At 42.1% G+C, this 21,314-nt stretch overlaps 1 long non-coding RNA gene across 1 annotated transcript in view; it reads left to right on the plus strand.

Annotated features, from left to right (window-relative positions):
- The window catches only part of LOC133260338 (uncharacterized), a 591,714-nt gene that overhangs the window by 357,090 nt on the left and 213,310 nt on the right, over positions 1-21,314 (plus strand). The gene's annotated exons all lie outside the window — the stretch shown is intronic.

Here is a 21,314-nt window from a genome sequence, read left to right on the forward strand (position 1 = left end):
CCTCTGATCCTGCTTCATCTTACCTCCTCCCTTCTCTTCACTTCCTTTTCTTGTAGTGATAGAAAGAACCAAACTTGGTAGCCAGATTCTGGCTCCATCACCAAAAAGTTTTGCAATGCTCCCCAACCTATCTCTTTGAGCTTGAGCTTGTTTACTCAGCAGGAAATGGGAATAATGAGATACCAACAGCATTACTGTAAAGATTATAGATACTATACCTGAAGCATCCATGTACCACACACAGTAAACAATAGCCTGAGATCTTGTTTCAACAGCAAGCCAATATTGTATAACCAGTTTACTCATTAGTCAAAACTAGATGGTATTCAGGCAAGTTAAATTGTGTCTCCTTGTTCAGCAAAAAGGGATGTGTGTGGGTGTATGTATGTGTGTGTGTGTGTCTTAAGAATTATGTCCATTAGGGACAAAACAGTTTGAAATTGAAAGCTACAGTTATTAAAATAAATATAATACTTGGCTTTCTGGACTGGTTCATTTGCCCAAGGGTCAGAATAAGATTTTTTTGTTTGTTTATTTGGGGAGGAGGCAAAAAGATTAGGACCAAATATTAAAAAATAAGAGGAAAAAACCATTTTTGTTTAACTACCTAGTTAATGGCCAGTTTCCAGTTCAGTGAATTCAATCCTTTAAGTAAAGCACTCTAATTACTTCATGTTGAAAGTCATATTTTCTCACATGGTTTGAGGCTTTGAATGTGTTTATTCGTAATTTGTCATAAAGTTGTATTGTTCTAGTTATTCTATGCAGCTCGTTAGTGAACACCTGCCTCTTATCTCTAGAGTTTATGATTCTTTGGGGATAAAGTCTATCTAATAAGAGATGTACCTAAAACAAAGACACCAAAAAAACACTTGATGCTATCTTGTTCAATAATGCAAGCCTCAGTGCACCTTTTGATGGTGACAAGACCATAGTCCTTTGATGGTAACACCAGCGTGCATGTGTGCAATGAAAAGCTCTTGAAACCAAAGACCTGAGCCTGATGTGTTGCTTGGTCCCCATCCTGTAACTTCTCAGAGTGTAGTCAGAGGGCGGGTATCTGATCATTAACAGACATAACAAGAATGGGGGAACCCAGGCCAGATGGAATATGTAGAGCTTCTGCAAGTGTGTGTGTATGTCTGTGATCTTGCACCTGCTAGGTAAGCAGCCATCGCCCCCTGCCAGGTGGAACCTCCTGTTAACAGACTTCTTCAGCCACAGGGAGGTGCCAGGGTCTCCCTTGCGTTTTTTTTTTCTGGTTTGGTCTCTCCATTCTTGAACACCTGAAATATTAGGGTATTTTTGGCCTGCAAGACACCTGCTACGATTGCACAGATGAGTAGTTATGGGGCATTTAATGGAAGGTGGGGGATGAAGTGAATGTACTTCATTCAGGAGCACAGAACTCAATGTTATTTGTGGTTTTCTTTTGTTTAAGCAAGGCCTGAGGAGAAAAGACACAGACCAGCAGACTGAGCCAGACCATTCAGAAATTCCAAGTAGAAAGATAAAATCGATCACTTACAAGTTGTAAAAACATTTATTCACTTTTCAATTGCTTTCCCAACTTTCTGAATCAGGACTCACCATTCTGTAATTCAGGCCCAATCATGCTTAAACTGAAATGAATCTCTTGAAAAGGAAGAGGAAGAGGAGGGGGGAAGAGAAGCAGGAGAAGGAGTAGAATTCAGCTTCTTATCTGAAGACCCTAGTGATTGTTGCCAGTTGTCATGGTAACTTTCCTTCCCATGGTCAGTTAGCCAGCATCACTCCAAACTTTATTCCAACAAACACAGGTCTCCATCAGTCAAGCACACTGATGCTTTTTTTTACTTTGTATAAACGACTGGCCAGTTGTTTCCATCATCCAGAGGCTTCCTCTATTTAAATATTCTCCTCTGAATTTGATCACGATATGAACTATGGCAACCACATCTAGAATTATGTTCCTATTTTTGGAGTGATATGAAACTATCAAAACACTAGGAATCACTAGAAATAAAGGATCAATTCAGAGCCAACTCTTAACTCCATATCAAGAAGAAGTCTGATTAAGCAGTTGACTAGTAAGTTGCAGAGAACACAGAAAAGCAGAATCATTTCTCTCTTCCCAGCTCTGCTCCTGGTTACGTGTTATCTGACCTGTGGTTTTCTGGGACTGTTTGCTAATCAGTAAAATGAGAAGACTGGACTAGTTGGGTTCAAGGGCTTTTGGGTGTTTCAGAAGGAGGAGGATGTCAGGAACGTGCATGTACAGGCTCTCAAAGGCAGCTGAGGAAAAAAGCGTGGGAAGGCAGACCTTTGAACATCACATTAGGAGAACACAAGCCAGTGGGTGTAGGTTTTATTTGAAGTTGTTGCAAAATTATGGTACCCATGGTATTAAGAACAGATTGTGGATTTTAACATCTCATGTTTTAGGGAGTTTATCTCCTACATATACACTGAAGAGTGAGATAGTAATTTGGATTATAGCAAGTCTCCTACATATGAAGCTTTAAGCTCAAACTTTCAAAGATGTGAAACTGTACAATTGCATGTCCAATCATGTAAGTTCGTTCACATGTCTGGCCTACATTGTTATGGGTGTTCGTCCTCTAGGAGTGGTTATGCTTTTGTGTACTTAGAAGTACAGTATTGTATAGAGCATGGTAGGACAGTGTCTTTATTTCAAGCCTAGGATGTTTGGAAGCAGGCATAAAAGTGGCAATTGATAGTCGAGGGTGTTAATTGGGTACCTACGCTAACTTTGTTGGACTTACGTGTGAATTGGACTAATGAATGCTCAGAAGGGCACTCATTCTTATGTAGCAGACTTATTGTATCAAAATATTTAGGAAATATAGCAATGCTCCCTCCATGCTATCTTTCCCCTTTCTTTCTTTATTTTTTTTTAAATCCCCTGTTCTCCGTAATATGGGAGCATAGAGGACCCATAAATAACACCCTTGGCCTCCCTGGAGGAACCTGCTATGCAGAAGGCTATAGACTGCTCTGGGAGAATTTGAATTGGGCCATCTTGTAGGGGTTTAATTAGAATCAAGTCCTGTTCATTTAAATAGCATTTTATTTCATCCTTGCTTCAGCCTCCTTTTGTTCCTATTCTGCTTTTGCTTGGGGGCTTCTTTCAAAATGTACTAAAGATGTACAAATTCTCTCAGAACATTTGTGTGTTTTTTTTGGTAGGACATTTTACTATCTCCAGTCTTCATGTCTTCAGGAAGTCTTTGAATGATGTAACTTGTTGGACTAAAGGTTCACATTGTATTCTTATTTTACCCAGCCACCTACCCTGTTTCTCTGAGGCGTAAGCTGGATTTTGCAAGAAGTGAGTTGTTTTCAAACTAGTCTACAGCAAAGCCAAATACACTATAGGGACGAAGGTAAAGAGACCCAAGAACTGAAATGTTAAAACCTGGTGACGCTTTTCCAGTCGTATCCCACTTATAACCTCAGTTTCTGTGTCTGTAATATAAGCAGATTGTGTTATATGCTCTGTTCCCACTTGGTTGTAACCTGTGGACATATATTTTTTCAGAAAGATATATTAAAGAAAAGCAATGTAATTTAAGATAGATTAAGAAAAGCAATGTGATTATATGTAGTTTTGTTCTCTTTTAAATGATCAAATTATTTCTAGAATTTTTTTTTTAACTTTGATCCTTTGTTAATTTTTCTTTTCTTTTTTTTAAATTTTATTTTATTTTTAAACTTTACATAATTGTATTAGTTTTGCCAAATATCAAAATGAATCCACCACAGGTATACATGTGTTCCCCATCCTGAACCCCCCTCCCTCCTCCCTCCCCATACCACTCTAGAATGTTTTGAATCTCCAAAGACATTGGCTCAAAGCTAGTTCACTACGACTAGGGCATGTGTTGGGAGTGTTCTGAAAACTGACAGGTTGTAAAATCTCAGGATGATCATCAAAGATGTTTGTTGGATATTTGGGGCATCCTTACTGCTGTATTCCTGGTTTCTGACTGGTCATTCAGTTCAGTCGCTCAGTTGTGTCCGACTCTTTGTGACCCCATGAATTGCAGCATGCCAGGCCTATCTGTCCATCACCAACTCCAGGAGTTCACTCAAACTCATGTCCATCGAGTCGGTGATGCCATCCAGCCATCTCATCCTCTGTCATCCCTTTCTCCTCCTGCCCCCAATCCCTCCCAGAATCAGGGTCTTTTCCAATGAGTCAACTCTTTGCATGAGGTGGCCAATGTATTGGAGTTTCAGCTTTAGCATCAGTCCTTCCAATGAACACCCTGGACTGATCTCCTTTAGGATGGACTGGTTGGATCTCCTTGCAGTGCAAGGGACTCTCAAGAGTCTTCTCCAACACCACAGTTCAAAACCATCAATTCTTCGGCACTCATTTTTCTTCACAGTCCAACTTTCACATCCATACATGACCACTGGAAAAACCATAGCCTTGACTAGATGTACCTTTGTTGGAAAAGTAATATCTCTGCTTTTGAATATGCTGTCTAGGTTGGTCATAACTTTCCTTCCAAGGAGTAAGCGTCTTTTAATTTCATGGCTGCAGTCACCATCTGCAGTGATTTTGGAGCCCCCAAAAAACAAAGTCTGACATTGTTTCCACTGACTGGTAGAGAATACAGAGTTCCACAGAGGTAAAAAGGAATGCAACAGTCTGCTTGATGAAAGCAGTTTCATCACTCTGAAGAGTCAAGGCTTTTCAGTACAGTTTGTGACTGACAAACCCCAAACTGGGCTTCCTATTGTATTGTCTAAAATTAACTTTAGAATCTGCTTTGGGAACACTTAGATCTGAAAAATAGGGTCTGTGTGCTGTTAGTTAGCCCTCATGGAGGAACTATGGCATGGCTTATACTCATATTCTTTTTTTTCAACAGCTATAGCCTTTTTAGGGGCTTCTCTGATAGCTCAGTTGGTAAAGAATCTGCCTACAATGCAGGAGACCCCAGTTTGATTCCTGGGTCAGGAAGATCTGCTGGAGAAGGGATAGGCTACCCACTCCAGTATTCTTGAGCTTCCCTCATGGCTCAGCTGGTAAAGAATCCACCTGCAATGAGGGAGACCTGGGTTCGGTCCCTCAGTTGGGAAGATCCCTTGCAGAAGGGAAAAGCCACCGACTGCAGTATTCTGGCCTGGAGAATCCCATGGACTGTATAGACCATGGGGTTGCAAAGAGTCGGACATGACGGAGCAGCTTTCACTTTCACTATGGCCTTTTTAAGTTTAATTTTATGTATCTGTTTATTTTTGGCGAGCTGGGTCTCCATTGCCATGTGCGGGCTTTCTCTAGCGGCAGCGAGCAGGGACTACTCTCTAGCTGTGGTGTGTGGGCTGCTCCCCGCGGTGGCTTCTCTTGCTGTGGGGCACAGGCTCTAGCACACAGGCGTCAGTAGTTGTGGGCTTAGCTGCTGCACAGCATGTGGGATCTTCCCGGACCAGGGATTAACTCCATGTCTCCTGCATTGGCGGGGGGATTCTTAACTACCGGACCACGACGGAAGTCCATTCGCAGCCTTTAATAGAATGAAGTGTATGAGAGTAAGGGCTACACGACCTTGTTGATAATATGACCCTACTTTTGGTTAAAAAAACAATGGTTTGGTGGATTTTAGACTTTCCTCATGTAAATTTCCTTTTCCTGTAATGAACGATGAATATGGGGCAAAGGGAAAGACCAGGATGAGGCAGGAAAGATGTGTGCTTCTTTGTGGCAATGGGCCAAAGAGGAATGGGACCCCCGCCCCACCACCCCAAATCATAGGCTTCGCATTTCACAAATCTGGGTTGGGGGTCCCTGTTCCACCATTTATTAATTGTGCACATGGAAAAATGTCCTCTTTTTTTGTTATTTTAATAATTTGATCTCCCAAACTCTAATCTTCTCCCATCTGTAATTTGAAGAAAATATTATCTATCTTATGAAGTTCCTGTGGAAAATAAGATCATGTCAGTCAAGCAACAGGCATATGATATTTTCTCAACACCCAATAGCTGTTTTGTTATTATTTAGCAAGGCCAAGGTGTAAATCTCATCTAAAAATAAGATGGTTCAGTATTCACTTGGGTCCTTCCTAAATATAAAATAACTATGGCAGAATTTCCCATACTTGTTTGGCCTCAGAAACTTTAAAAAATGCTAAGGTACTAATAGAAGTTATAGTCATTCTTGAGAACATAAATGTTTGATCAATAATAAACACCAAATCACACTCAAGCATCATACATATGGAGCCTGTTCATACACTTGCCATTGCCTCCTGTGGCTTCCTGTGTCACACAGCCAAGGATCTTAGGCAATTTCTGTTTATTCGCTGAGAAGACACCTCATTTCTTATGGTATAATATCAATTTTAATTATATGCCTGCATTTAGGTGTTTGCCTTCTTAAAAAACACAGTTTAGTTGGTTGTTAGAACAAAAGCTTGTTAGCTTCACTTTTTTTTTTTTTGATGTAAAGCATCTACTAACAGTGTTCATCAGTCACTGATTGGGCATGCTTCACACTCTCTTTCAGCTAAAGCAGCGTTTCCTAAATTTTTGTGATAAAGACTCACAGCAAGACATACATTGTGCCTTACAAGTGCACACATGCATGCAAATGTGTACAATTGGAATCAAGTATTTCATGATATAATGCCCTCTTCTAGAACTAAACGCTCCATTTCCCCATTCTTTTCTATTCTATTTCATCCTATTCTATCCTAGTCTGCTCTATATCCTATTTAAAGTGCTGCTGATCAAAGCCCTCTACTTCGATTTCCAGACCCACTAATGGGCAGTGCTCTCAGTTTGAAAAAGACCTAGGGATTAATCTAGGAAATGCATGGTGTTTGTGGCTCTCCTTTACCCAGGTGGGGGTACTTCTTATGTTACACTTCAAGTGTGTTTGAAATGGAACCTTCTCTAACCTCTGAAGAGCCTGTGGAGGGGGCATTACCCAGGAAGGGTCATGTTGCCCAGCTGATGAGAGGCAGCTGCAGACCCCCAGGCTTCGAGAAGGCAGCCTGCAATTGTCCTGGAGAAAAGTTCTCAAGGGTGGTAAGGGCCCCTGGGGACCCAGGAGCACTGCTGGGGGATGTCCCCGTGCTCACGTCTCCCAAGATTTCCACTACTTGTCACATCTGCTTCTCTCCTGGCAACCAGCCCACAGCTTTCCTTTGCCCAAACCTTCCACATGCTAACGTCTCAGCTCAGCTAACATCTCAGCTCTTATGTCCATTCCTTTCCCTTCTAACATCAAAAACCTACTGCCTATTGATCTGTCATATCTTTCTTGAAACTTTCCTTACCAATCCCCAATACCAGCCTCACTCCCATCCCCAGGACTGAAATAGATACTTCATTTCTACCCAAGACTGCCTTTTTAAAAAAATTACAAAGTTCCCCAATTATAACACTTGTTGTTGCTATCATTTAGTCACTAAATCATGTCCGACTCCTTGTGACCCCAGGCTCCTCTGTCCATGGGATTCTCCAGGTAAGAATGGGTTGCCATTTCCCACTCCAGGGGATCTTCCTGACCCAGGGATCAAACCCTCAAACTCTTGCTTAGCAGGCGGGTTCTTTACCACTGAGCCAGCAGGGAAGCCCATAAGACATGTTACATTGTGTTCAATTATTTTTCTTTTCCACTAAACTGTAAACTTCTCCTGGAGGGTAGAGACTTACCTCTTTGCTATTGTTTTATCCCCACATCCTAGTACACCCCTTCACCTATGGTGGTGGTGGTGGTGGTGGTTCAGTCACTATGTCATGTCTGCCTCTTTGAGACCCCGTGGACTGCAGGCTTCCCTCTCCTCCATCATCTACTGGAGTTTGCTCAAACCCATGTCCATTAAGTCTTCACCTATTATCATGTCCAAAAAATGTGTCGAATAAGTGAGGTCATGAATAAAACACTCTTATTTCATAAGTTGCTTACCATGGGCTGACGTTGCTCATTAGGAGTTATCTGTGTTCAAGTATATCACCTCATTCGATCATTGTAATAAAACTGTGAGGTGGGGAGGGAAGATGGAATTATATTTTGTTTGTAGATTAAGAAGCTGAGGTTCAGAGAGGTGAGGGGGCTTCTGTGAGGTTGCACAGCTGGTACAGAAGGGTTAGTATCAAAGCTTTGGATTCTGTGCTGAGCACAGTTCACACACAGAGCCCCATTCTCGCATATGACCTTCAGTCTCAAACGAAAGTCTCACTGATTGGTCCTCATTGTTGTAGGTTTCTGTGAGACATGAGCAAAAGGGTGCACACAGACACACAGGCTTGGGTTCAAGACTGAGCCTGTTTTACTGATAACGGAAGCTACATCCCCTGAGAATTCTAGAAGACATTGACCGTAGCAGAAGGACTTCAGAAAATAGAATTTCTCCTTCCAATCTGGTTAACCCTGACCTCTGATTGCATAGAATTTGGAGCCAGAGTTACCTTCAGACATTAAGGAGCTGAAGTGTGTCTGTGCTGACACGCATCCTGCATCCGAAAAGTTCAGATACATAAAGAGATGCTTTTGTATAATTCATGTTATTTACTAGAACGATTTTACTGGCCCTCTGAATATCATTGTGTTCTCTACTATAAATATGCATTCAGACCCTTTCCAAACCACTAGTCATTTGCCCAGCGGGCCATAAAAGCAATGTATCATGTAACCATGTATTGGGATGAAATTTCCAAAGCTCTCCATTTAGGCAGCAGGCCTTAGTGGGTTTGGGGAGCTGTAACATTATCCATTTAATTATACATTTGGACACACTGAAAAAAAAACCTGTATTATTTACACAATTGCCTGTAATATTCTCTCCAAGCTGTTAGACCTGAGTCAGAAACCATTAGAATGCTAATCGAGAGAAGAATATGAAATATATTTCCTTGGTGCAACTGCAGCACATTTTGTAGACACTTTTATTTCAGCCACAAGGTTTTTTTTTAACCCCTAGACTTTCAGTCTGAAGGGGGCTCCTAAAGCTGTGGCGGGGGTACTACCTAGACTGCTAATTTGGGAACATAACATAATCAGCCCATATTGACTCTATTTCTCAAAGACAGTGTCTTGCACAAAGTGTGATACATTATATTTGAGAAGCACCAAATAGTTGGAATGGGCAAGTTAGTTTCTTTGGGGAAAAGGCATTGCTCAAGGAGATGATGCTGCCAGGGATAGACTTTGCATTAAATATTCTCATTTTTTTTTATTGGAGGATAATTGCTTTACAATGTTGTGGTGGTCTCTGGTGCACATCAATGCAGACCCATCATAATTTTATACACACACACACACACACACACACACACACACACACACACCCTCTACCTCTTAAGCCTCCCTCACTCCCATTCTAGCCCTCTAGGTCGTCACAGAGCTCCAGGCTGGGTTCCCTGTGTTATACAACAGCTTCCCGATAGTTATCTATTTTAAAATAGTCTCATTTAGATAACTACTTGAGAGATGCAGAGAATGTCTCTTTCTGGATCCCAGGCATTCTAGAGTGTGGTGGAGCGCAAAGCTCTGTATTTCTTTCCTAATATTTTTGAGCAGCTACGAGGTCCCATGTACCCTATGGGTGCTGGCAACACAGAAGCAAACAGAGATAGTTCTGGTCTTAGAGGATGCCAGTCTTTGGAGAGGAAGCATACAACTAAGCAGATAATTATGCATGTTCATCAGGACACTGACTTAAGAACCAAGACACTAGCAGCATGGCCCAGCCTCAGAGGTTTTCAGATGGGGTATTTTTGCCCCAGCATGTTTTCAGGGCCTCCCTGGTAAGCTTCTGGTCTCTCTCCCCTACATTCTGCCCACCCCAGCCAGTCTTTATCTCTCATTTCTGCCTCAAACTTTGGTCATTGGCCCTCCTTTGCTCAGACATGATCTGTTACATGGCTCTCCATGTGGCTTGAATTTCCTTGACTCTTACTACCCTCTGTAAAGGATGCTTAAGATAAGCTTGGCGGGGCTTGATGCTACCAGAAACATATATAGAGTTTAATATCACATGAGACGAGAGAATTCAGAAATCTCTGCTTTTAGTATCTGATTTATCTCTAATAAGCAATACTAACTTTGAATGACTTTGAATGACCATGCATTTGCATAATGGATAGATTCTCCATTTGTTTTTTATTTTGTTGTCCCTGCTTACTACTTTGTATTGTTATATTACAATATGGCAGATATTTTCCTTAATGTCTTGTTACAAAACAGTTGCCCTGCTATGTAACATTTAGGTAGCTTGCTTCACCAAAGCACAGAGTGTGTGGAAATCCTTGGAGTACAAAAGGAGACCTGGGCCATTGCCATGATAATATCAGAAACCCTTCTTCCCATCTCTACTGCTACTTGAATTGTCATGGAGCCAAGAGACACAGCAATAGCACTGTCAGCAAAATGCACTGAACTTGGAATGACAAATGTTGACTCATGATGGATTACAAAGAGGGTATAGGATTTGGGGGAGAATATAACCCAGGTGATATAGTGGTAAAGAATCCACTTGCCAGTGCAGAAGACACAGGTTTGATTCTTGGGTTGAGAAGATCCCCTGGATAAGGAAATGGCAACCCACTCCAGTATTCTTGCCTGGAAAATTCTATGGACAGAGGAGCCTGGGGGGCTACAGTCCATAGGGTTGCAAAGAGTTGGACACAACTGAGCACACGCACACACATTCGGTTTAACATTAATGAGGAGAGATTTGCTGTTTTACAATAAACTTAGGAAAAATCTGAATAGATCGTGGATCTATCCTTCCTGGAACCTTTGAACTTAAGAAGATTTTGCCAACATTGAAATTTGCATTTGTGGATAATTTAGGAGTTTGAAAAATCAACCCATGGATCATTAAATGGATCCTTCATTTCTGCTGCAAAATAGATCCTACCATTCCGTAGCCATATGATAGATGGAAATAATTGAAGAACTTTTCTAAGATGCAGTGTCCTCCTCTGTATCACAGGAAGAGTCATGACCACCTTGTGAGGTAGAATTAAGGAAGATGACTTCAGTAAAGTACCAGATCCAGTTCTTGTATATAGTAGACATTATATATATGGTATTGTTTTAATATGCTTTATTCATCAAGTAGAGTCCTAGGTTCACAAAATTCCACTGTAAACTATAGGTGATGGTTTTTCAGTTCAGTTCAGTTCAGTCACTCAGTCGAGTCTGACTCTTTGAGACCCCATGGACCGCAGCACACCAGGCCTCCCTGTCCATCACCAACTCCCGGAGTCCACCCTAACCCATGTCCATTGAGTCAGTGATGCCATCCAGCCATCTCATCCCCTGTGGTCCCCTTCTCCTCCTGTCTTCAATCTTTCCCAGCATCAGGGTCTTTTCAAACCAATGGTTTTTACAATCAAGTATTTTTCTTTTAACTCTGCTCCAAAGAAAGGAAAGAGGGAAGGAAGGGAGGAAGAAAGGGAAAGAAAGATGTCAGACAATAATAAGAACAGAGAGAGTATTTCAAAGTGTGTGAAAGGTCACATTTCTTTGCACGGGAATCCATTCCTCCTCTCTCTCAGGCTGGCAGGCTGGCCTGGCTGTGCTGTAGGGATCAGAACTCCAGTGTTTATTTGTGCAGTCCTCACTGTAGCTGGCAGCTGCCCCGGCCCAGGAATTTTATGGCAGGAAATATAAAGTGCTGTTGGACCCAGATGCTTTAGAGTCCAGGGAAGCATTGTTCTTTCTTAAGAAAGAAAAAAAGAAAAAAAAATATGAGTGTGACAATCAGCTAAGGACAATTAAGCTTCATGGCCTTGATCTTATCATATTGCATCTACTCTTACCAGTTCTTAATGACTACAATGTAATAACATCTTTAAAATTTATTGAGACAATTAGAATCAAACAGCTCTTTTGACCCCTAGCTCCTTCAAAGTCACATGATGCCCTGAGAGAAAGTGGAGCCATGAGACAGAAGTCCTTTTTGAGGTTTTTGTACTTTAATGGGTATTTTATTTTTTAATTAAAAAAATTTTTTTTAAGTCAAGCATTTTAAAATAATGAATTTGTTATAATATTGCTTCTGTTTTTTTTGACTGAGAGGATCTTAGCTCCCTGGCCAGGGATCGAACCCACACCCCCTGCATTGGAAGGCAAAGTCTTAATCACTGGGCCACCAGAGGAGTCTCTAATGTGCACTTTAGATTTCCAAGTGCCATGAGGAAAAGGGAGCTAGACTGTAGGTCAAAGACACTAGGCTTCTGCTCTTGGCTTTTCCTTTAATTTGTGAGCTCATCTGGGGTTGAGGCTGCAGGCTGTCTTCCTTGACCTTAATATGCTCATATGGAAAGTGGGGATGGATCCAAGATGCTTCCATCTCTAAAATCCTGCTTTGGAAAAAAGAGAACTCTAGTGAGTGAAAACAAATACTTTACTGAAGGTGGCCACCTACACTGTTGACCTCATCCCTTAACAGGATGCTGCTGTGTCCCAAGCGCTGGTTAGATTGGCACTGGAACATGTGTCTGCTACATCCAAGCCACAACCTATTGACAACAAGGCTGAGCATCCCACTGAAAAGCAGATCAGGAGGCCAGTGACCTTGAGCCTGCATGAGGGAACCGATGAATAGGAAAATGATGGACGGGACTGACTCACTTGGAAGCTGAACCCAAAAACCAGGTCAGTTCAGGATTGAGGCAGAGGGTGTGGTTCCTAAATACACTGACATTATGGCAGAGCTGGCAGTAGTTGGGTTCAACAGAAGAGACTGGAGAAAGCCAGGAGAGGTGTTATGATTGACACTTTGTGAGAATCTTGAGACACATGCGTGAGTGAGTATATGTGTGCATACAAACGCACACAGAATTACTTTAGGGACCAATTCCAGATCATTTAGCACACAGATTTAGACGTGAAGACTCTGAAGTTACACTTGTTCAGTTGCTAAGTCGTGTTTGACTTTGTGACCCCATGGGCTGCAGCCCACCAGGCTTCCCTGTCCCTCACCATCTCCTGGAGTTTGCTCAAACTCATGTCCATTGATTCGGTGATGCCATCTAACTATTTCATTCATCCTCTGTCTTCCCCTTCTCCTGCCTTCAATCTTTCCCAGCATCAGGGCCTTTTCCAATGAGTCGGCTCAAATTTAAATTGCTGTGGGACCTTGAGTAACTCATTTAAATTTTCTGGGCCTCAGTTTTGCCACAAGTGAAACATAGTGGAAACTAACAGTGCCACTGATCCTGTGGGATTGCAGATACAGTTTGTTGCATAATTCCTGAAATATAGCTTGATAATTTTGTGCCTTTTTACTATTATTATTTTATTCATTATGTTTATATGTACCCCCTAGAATAAACCCCTTTTCCTTGAGGAAACACAAAGAGTTCTTCCCTTCCTTGCAACTAGGAAGTCTTAACTAAGGTAAACTCTCATTTTTCAGTGCAAAGAATTTTACAGCAGGAAATACCACCTCTCTCTATTTCTTTCTAACTTTGAAACCTGTTTCCTTTCCAGCCAAAAGAAATGATCCTTATATGTCAATGCTGATCTCTATCTCTCCTTTTTAATGAAAATTTCATTGATTACCATATTCTGACTTTTGTCTCTGCTGGATTTTGTCTGCATCCAAACAAGATTTTGTGGAATTGTATCTGAGAGCTATTTCAACCACCATAATTGTATGCTGTTTTAATAGTGGTGTTTGTGATATTTCATGCTTAAATCTTCTCTCTCCCAACAAAGTATAAGCTTTTTGAGGGTAAGGGCTATGCTTTGCATTTATTTATTGCCTAAAGTGCTTAATATAATGCGAGAATTACCAAGGGAATTTCAGAAATTTATATTATTAGATAAACTTGGGTAAACCACGAAGACTGTCTCCATTAAGCGGTTCTTCCATTTCTGATTTCACCTTTGGCTAGCCCACTGGGCAATTTCACAATATTAATTTAATAGTGGAAGACTTGAAGGTAAATAAGTTCAAGAAGTCCAGCACATCTGGTTCTCCCATTATATATGCAGCTAAAAGAATGCTTGAGGTTGGCAAAATCATGTCTACTTTCTGAACCTCAGTTTCAATATGGGGCTAATTGAAGCTGATAGATGTTTTGATCTCGAATTTTTCTGTCATATAGATCTAGTGTCCATGAAAAATGATGACTGATTTCCTTATTTTCATTCTTTTCTAAAACTCTTTGCAACCTCATGAACTGTAGCTCACCAGGCTCCCCTGTCCATGAAATTCCTGAGGGGGACTTTCCAAGCCAGGGATCGAACCCAGGTCTCCTGCATTGCTCTTTAACAGGATTTACTTGTGTTTGGATCTTCAGAGTGGTCCCAGAGGTATGTAGTATGGTGGTTAAGATGAGGGCTTTAGAATCTCAGACCTGGGTTTGAATTTTAGCAGGTCACTGAACCACTTTGATCCTCAGGAATAAAACCTATCTTTGCTCTTTGGCAAGAGGACCTGAAGTGATGATGTATATGAAGCATACGTGTTTAAAAGATTGTGGTAAAGGATAGAGCTTGGATTATAATTCACATCTGTCTCAAACCCACAGGGCTGAGCATCAGCCATCTCTCACTGGGCACTGTGTATTCGGGAAGATTTTTCTTTTTACTTGGTTGCACTGGTGAAGGGTAAGATACAGCTGATCCTTAGAAAAGCTTTGCTTATTGAATGTGGTAATAGGAGATGCTGGAGATGCACTTAGTGTGGGGAGAGGGAAGGTCTGGCTGAGACTAGATAGAGAAACAGCAAAACATCAGCAACAGCCTTGGTCTTTGCATTCAGCCTTTATTGAATGTAACACCTCCATGGTACTCAGCATCTAAGGCCTTGAAAATGACTCTCACAGGGTCTTCCCTCTTTTGAAAGTCAGTTTATGCAAATGAATGGTCTGTGGACCATTTATGTGACCTTAGTAGATTTCTCCTACATCTGCAATCCTGTTTGCTTGCATATCGAAGAAGGATGCTAATAATTACCTGCCTCTTAGGAACTTAAGAATTATAATTCATATGACTCCAAGTTGGTGATGGACAGGGAGGCCTGGCGTGCTGCAGTCTGTGGGTTCTCAAAGAGTCAGACATGACTGAGCAACTGAACTGAAAGAGGTCAGAAAATAGTCTCCTTTATTCTTATCATTATCCATGTAATATGATAACTATAAGTGAAGTGGACTGACTGACCACTCGTAGAATCACAGGGAGGAGCTGCCTAGACGGGCTACAGCCAAGATGCCTGTGAAAAACCTTCCTGGGCTTGGGTAACAGCCTGGGAAGAGTTTGGAGGGATGGAAGAGCAGAGTGTGTTGTGGGATCTCCAAGTATTCCAGACACTGAGGCTTAGGCTGGACACAAGCTGAGAACATAGTGGGAAAAGAGACAGAAAAAGTAGGGCAGCATCACATTAGGCTTTGGTTGACAAATTTTTAAGTCATGTCTGTTCCTTCTGCTTATTGGCTAAACCAGGAGGCATTTCCAGCCTTCAGGTTCTTAGGCTGCCCCTGGCTTGTGGTCCAAGATTCCATTGGTTACTTAATCTCTCTGAGGCTCAGTCTACCTGATGGTAACATGTTCTGCTTCTTTTTTCCCCCTCATTTCTCTTTAAAAAGATTTTAATGTTACTATCACAAATTTAACTTTATAGAAAAACTATCACAAATGAAATCAACCCTGAATATTCATTGCAAAGACTAATGCTGAAGCTGAAGCTCTAATATTTTGGCCACCTGTTAAGAAGAGCTGATTCAATGGAAAAGACCCTGATCCTGGGAAAGATTGAGGATAGGAGGAGAAAGGGGTGGCAGAGGATGAGATGGTTAGATGGTATCACTGACTCAATGGTCATGAATCTGAGTAAACTCCAGGAGATAGTGAAGGGTAGGGAAGCCTAGTGTGCTGCAGGCCAGAGGGTTCCTAAGAGTTAGACACAACTCAGCAATTGAACAATAAGAGTGGCATAGAGGAAAAAGCCTTAGAACTTTAATCATGGCTCTTCCACTGTTTCAGATCTGTCACTGTTAACCCAATCTGCTTTCCCCCGATGTGTAGGTTTATAAATCTCCTTGCTACTGAGTCTAGGCTTATGTTCTGCTTCTTTATGTGATTGTTGCCCCCAGACTGCATGGTAGGAGTACATGTGGATTGTAGGTGCTGCTGCTAAGTCGCTTCAGCAGTGTCCGACTCTGTGCAACCCCATAGACGGCAGTCTACCAGGCTCCCCCGTCCCTGGGATTCTCCAGGCAAGAACACTGGAGTGGGTTGCCATTTCCTTCTCCAATGCATGAAAGTGAAAAGTGAAAGTGAAGTTGCTCAGTCGTGTCCAATCCTCAGCGACCCCATGGACTGCAGCCTTCCAGGCTCCTTATCCGTGGGATTTTCCAGGCAAGAGTACTGGAGTGGGGTGCAATTGCCTTCTCCGTTGTAGGTGCTGCTGCTGCTGCTGCTGCTGCTAAGTCGCTTCAGTCATGTCCGACTCCATGTGACCCCATAGATGGCAGTCCACCAGGCTCCTCTGTCCCTGGGATTCTCCAGGCAAGAACACTGGAGTGGGTTGCCATTTCCTTCTCCAATGCATGAAAGTGAAAAGTGGAAGTGAAGTCACATGGTCGTGTACGACTCTTCGCGACCCCATGGACTGCAGCCTACCAGGCTCCTCCGTCCATGGGATTTTCCAAGCAAGAGTACTGGAGTGGGGTGCCATTGCCTTCTCCGGTTGTAGGTGCTATGCAAGTACAATTCTTTTTTTTTTTGCCACACCACACAACACATGGGATCTTAATTCCCCAACCAGGGATTGAACCTGAGCCCCTTGCAGTAGAACCATGTAGTCTTTTCCATTGGTCTGCCAGGGAAGTCCTTGAATGTTTTAAATTAAATATTGGTTCATGACACCATATAATATATTAAAAACAAAATGATCACATATTGCTTCTGTTTTATGTTTTGGTGTTTTGGCCTTGAGGTTTGAAGGCTCTTAGTTCCCAGACAAGGGGTTGAACCATCACCCCCTGCGTTGGTAGGTGAAGTCGTAATCACCGGTTTCCAGTGAAGTCCCAGCATCATATAATCTAGATATTTGATCAGGATAATAGATACAGATATTTGAAATGTAACAGTCATAATAATGTGATTCTAAAGGCAATCATCTTTTGAGTGTTTGCCAGTGCCTCTGAAACGAGTCCTTTATAAATATGGCCCCATTTAATTTTCACAACACCTCTGTTTGATAAATACCACTGTCCCCCTTTACAGATGAAATAACTGAGCCTCAGAATGGTTAAGAAAACTGCCTGCAGCTGCACAGTTCACAAAAATAATACCGTTGGGATTTGAATCTGGATCAACTCAAGTTTTCTGTTGAGTTGTGCAAAGGAAGCAACCAGATTGGGAACCTGGATGTTCCAGAAAAAAAAAGGATGTGGAAGACATCTCTGTAAATATAGGGGGAGGCATAATGCTCAAGGGGCAAATTGTATCCAACAGCCAGATATTTGTAAATAAGTGATGACTAACTGCTCGGTAAATTAAATTCCACCTTATTTATTTTTTTCTTATCCTTCTCCCCTTTATGTTGACTTTAGAATATAACCATAGAAATAAGAAAGATAAACTTTTATATTCACAAATGTTTAAGATAAATGTGTAATTCCTATGTTACCAAGGGGAAAGGGGAGTTTAAAATAGGAACTTCTCAAGGTCACATGGCTGGCCAGTGACTGACCTAGGGTTCTGAACCCTCATTCTCAGCCTGTCTCCACTACAACACGCTATTTCCTCAAGTCATCATTATCCCAAACAGCTCCATTCTCGAAGCTAAGCACCTCTGTTTCTCCAATTCTCCACTTTTCACTTGAAAATAATACTGTCTCCACTAAACTGAAAGCTGAAACTGCCATCTCCCAAACGGGAGCGTTAAATTCATTACTAAAGCTTAAAACTCAATTCAGGTATGCTCAGCTACCAGACCAGGCGGGGAAGTGAGACGCCTATAACCATCTCGGTGCTTTTGCTCATTTTATGGGCCCCTCCCCTCTCGCTCCCCCTCCCCTGCCGACCATCAGGAATTCACATTCTGGAGGCTCCTTTGTGGCAGCATGGGCTCACATCTCAATTTCCAAACATCTGGCTGGTTTCAATCAATGAGGCTCTAAACACACCACTCCTGGGGCTGCAGAGCTAGTGGTGGGGATAACTGGATTCAGGATGCACAGCCAGCAATAAACAACCAGAGGGCCTCTGCATTCTTTTATTCATGAGAATCTTGGTTTACACTTCCAAGGCTGGGCTGGGCAGAGGGAAACGTGAACACAAGACCTTACACAGCTAACAGGGCTGACAAGCCAGCTTAGTATAGGGCAAGTAAGTCTAGTCCTTTCTTCAGAACCAAAATTCTGCTTCGTGACTACAGGATAACAGAATACAAACAAACCTGCAGAGCAATCAGGACAAGAATTGGATGTACAAAGTAGGGGAGGAAATATCTTTTCTAAAAGAGAAGATAAGAGTAAGAAGTTCTCTTCTTTGAATAGTGCTTTGTAATCAACAAAGGCTTCCCAGGTGTCAGTGGTAAGGAATCTGCCTGCAATGCAGCAGATGGGGGTTTGATCCCTGGGTCGGGAAGATCCCCTGGAGAAAGGAAAGGCAACCCACTTCAGTATTCCTGCCTGGAGAATCCCATGGACAGAGGAGCATGGTGGACTATAGTCCATGGGGCTGCAAAAGAGTTGGACACGACAGCAAGTAAACAACAAATCAACAAAATGTAATTGCACAATGGAGAGAGAGGGTAACAGCCAGAAACCCTATGGTTAGATTGCTGTGTTCCCATCCAGCTCTTCCCAATTATAAGCTGAGTGAGCCTCGGCAAGATGTTTAAACTTCTGTTGTCTTACTTTTCTAGGGATGAGAAATCCTCCCACTATGTTCCTATTAGAACTTTTGTAAGGATTAAATAGGGCTTCCCAGGTAGCACTAATGGTAAAGAATATGCCTGCCAATGTAGGAGACGCAAGAGACTTGAGTTTGATCCCTGGGTTGGGAGGATTCCCCTGGGGTAGGAAAGGGCAACCCACTGTAGTATTCTTATCTGTGAAATTCCGTGGACAGAGGAGGCTGGTGGGTTACAGTCCATGGGATCTCAGAGAGTCGGACACGATTGAGAAAGGATTAAAAAAGATCCCACATAAGAAGTGTTGAGAGACTGTCTGCTACCTGGAAATGCCATATAAATGTGCTTGCTATTATTATTTCAGTTGTTCTTTACAAATGGCCAGCAGAGTACAGTAGATATTACTGAAACTGGGTAATCATTGCTGCTACTGCTAAGTTGCTTCAGTCGTGTCCAACTCTGTGTGACCCCATAGATGGCAGCCACCAGGCTCCCTCGTCTCTGGGATTCTCCGGGCAAGAATACTGGAGTGGGTTGCCATTTCCTTCTCCAATGCATGAAAGTGAAAAGTGAAAGTGAAGTCTCTCAGTTGTGCCCGACTCTTAGCGACCCCATGGATTGCAGCCTACCAGGCTCCTCTGTCCATGGGGTTTTCCAGGCAAGAGTACCGGAGTGGGTTGCCATGGTAATCATTAGCCAAATCCATTTCACCTGCCTTCCCTCATCAAGGTTGAGTGAAAACTACCAAAACTGCATGCCTTTCAAGCAGCACGGTAGCCTAAACAATAAGATGTTTGCCTGAGTTTTCCAGGCACTTGGAGTCAGCTGTGTCTAGTTTAGGCTAAGTTGGTTAAGACTGGGCATGTGCAAGTCTCAGCTCCTTGACCTTTTGATTTCAGAGGGCCTCAGGTCAAGCTAAGCTCCTTGGTTTATTAAAGGCTCTCCCCATACCTTTGACTGCCTTGCTGCATTTTTCCTTATCCCATAAATGCCACAAGCACCTTGCCTTCTGGGAAGTGGATCTGGAGTCCTTCTGTCTCCTTGATTGGCTGCCTTTGTCATAAACCCTCCCTTAACTGCAAGCCTCAGCGTCTCAGCAATTTAGCTTGATGTGAGTCAGGAAAAATGAACCTGCTTCAGTAGCATTACCTCTGTTGGAAAAATGGAAGCTCAAAGCCATTAAGTTTAAAAGTGTACGTAGAGGTAAGTTAAAACTTAGCTCCAGTGCTTTTCTTTCTTCTCTCTCTCTCCTTTTTTTTTTTTTTTGCTGACTCACTGTGAGGCTTGCAGAATCTTATTTCCTCCACTCAGGGATTGAACCTAGGCCTCATCAATGAAAGTGACGAGGCCTAACCACTGGATGACCAGGTAATTTCTCAGTTAATTCACTCTTTGTGAATTGAGCCCTTACTCTATGTGCGAGCTACACTGTTGAGGACTCAGAGATATAACTTGATGTAGGTATTTCCTCAAAAGTATCGGAGGCTCATGCTTACTGCCTGATACAAGCAAAGCTGGAAGAGATTTGGTGGTATGAATGGGTAAGCTTTCAATAGCAGGCCTTCATTACTAAGCCATGGTTTTGCAAGGTTTAAGTGATGGAACCACTAGAAATCATGAAATTTTGCTCTTCTTTCGGAAAAACACTGTGAATTCTTGAGCTGTTCCGTGAATGAAGGAGACACACTATCAAATTCACACTCTACTCGGAAAGTTCAGTGGTAAAATTTCAGGCTCAGGAGGAGTTGAACTCTCCTGATTCAAAGCCCATGCCATCTCTTACTGGCTATTTGACCTAGAGTCAATTCATTACCCTTTCTGAATCTACAGTTCTTTTATTATTTTTTTTTATCAGTTTTATTTATTTTAAAAATTTTACTGGAATATAGTTGCTTTACAGTGTTGTGTTAGTTTCTACAGTACAGCAAAATGAATCAGTTATCAGTATACATATATTCTCTCTTTTTTGTGTTTCCTTTCCATTTAGGTCACCGCAGAGCACTGAGTTGAGTCCTGGTGCCATACAGCAACTTCTCATTAGTTATCTATCTCATTCATAATATCAATAATGTATGTGTCAATCCCACTCTCCCAGATCATCCCAACACCCCTCCCGTGTCCCATTCCCCACTTGGTGTCCATATGTTTGTTCTTTTAAATGGGGATATGGCTCCGACCTCCCCTTAGAGATAATGAGATAATGCAGCTTCACCCAGTCTTATTTAAGCCTTATATCCTCTTTCCCGAAAATCCTGATTGCCTTCCTGCAGATAGCCTGCAAGACCCTGACACAGAAAATGACTCTGCTTTTTGATTTTTAGAATGTTTGTTTTAAATTTTCTCTTGTGGCCATTCCTGAGGATGGAGGGCAGGCAATAACGTGGTGTGTGATTGTGACTGCAACTCTCCCCTGCCCAGTCATGGGTAAAAGCAGCTGGCATTTATAAATCTTTGGGGCCTGTTACTGAG

The sequence above is a fragment of the Bos javanicus genome, chromosome 14, assembly GCF_032452875.1.
Source record: "Bos javanicus breed banteng chromosome 14, ARS-OSU_banteng_1.0, whole genome shotgun sequence".
Taxonomy (NCBI): Eukaryota; Metazoa; Chordata; class Mammalia; order Artiodactyla; family Bovidae; genus Bos; species Bos javanicus.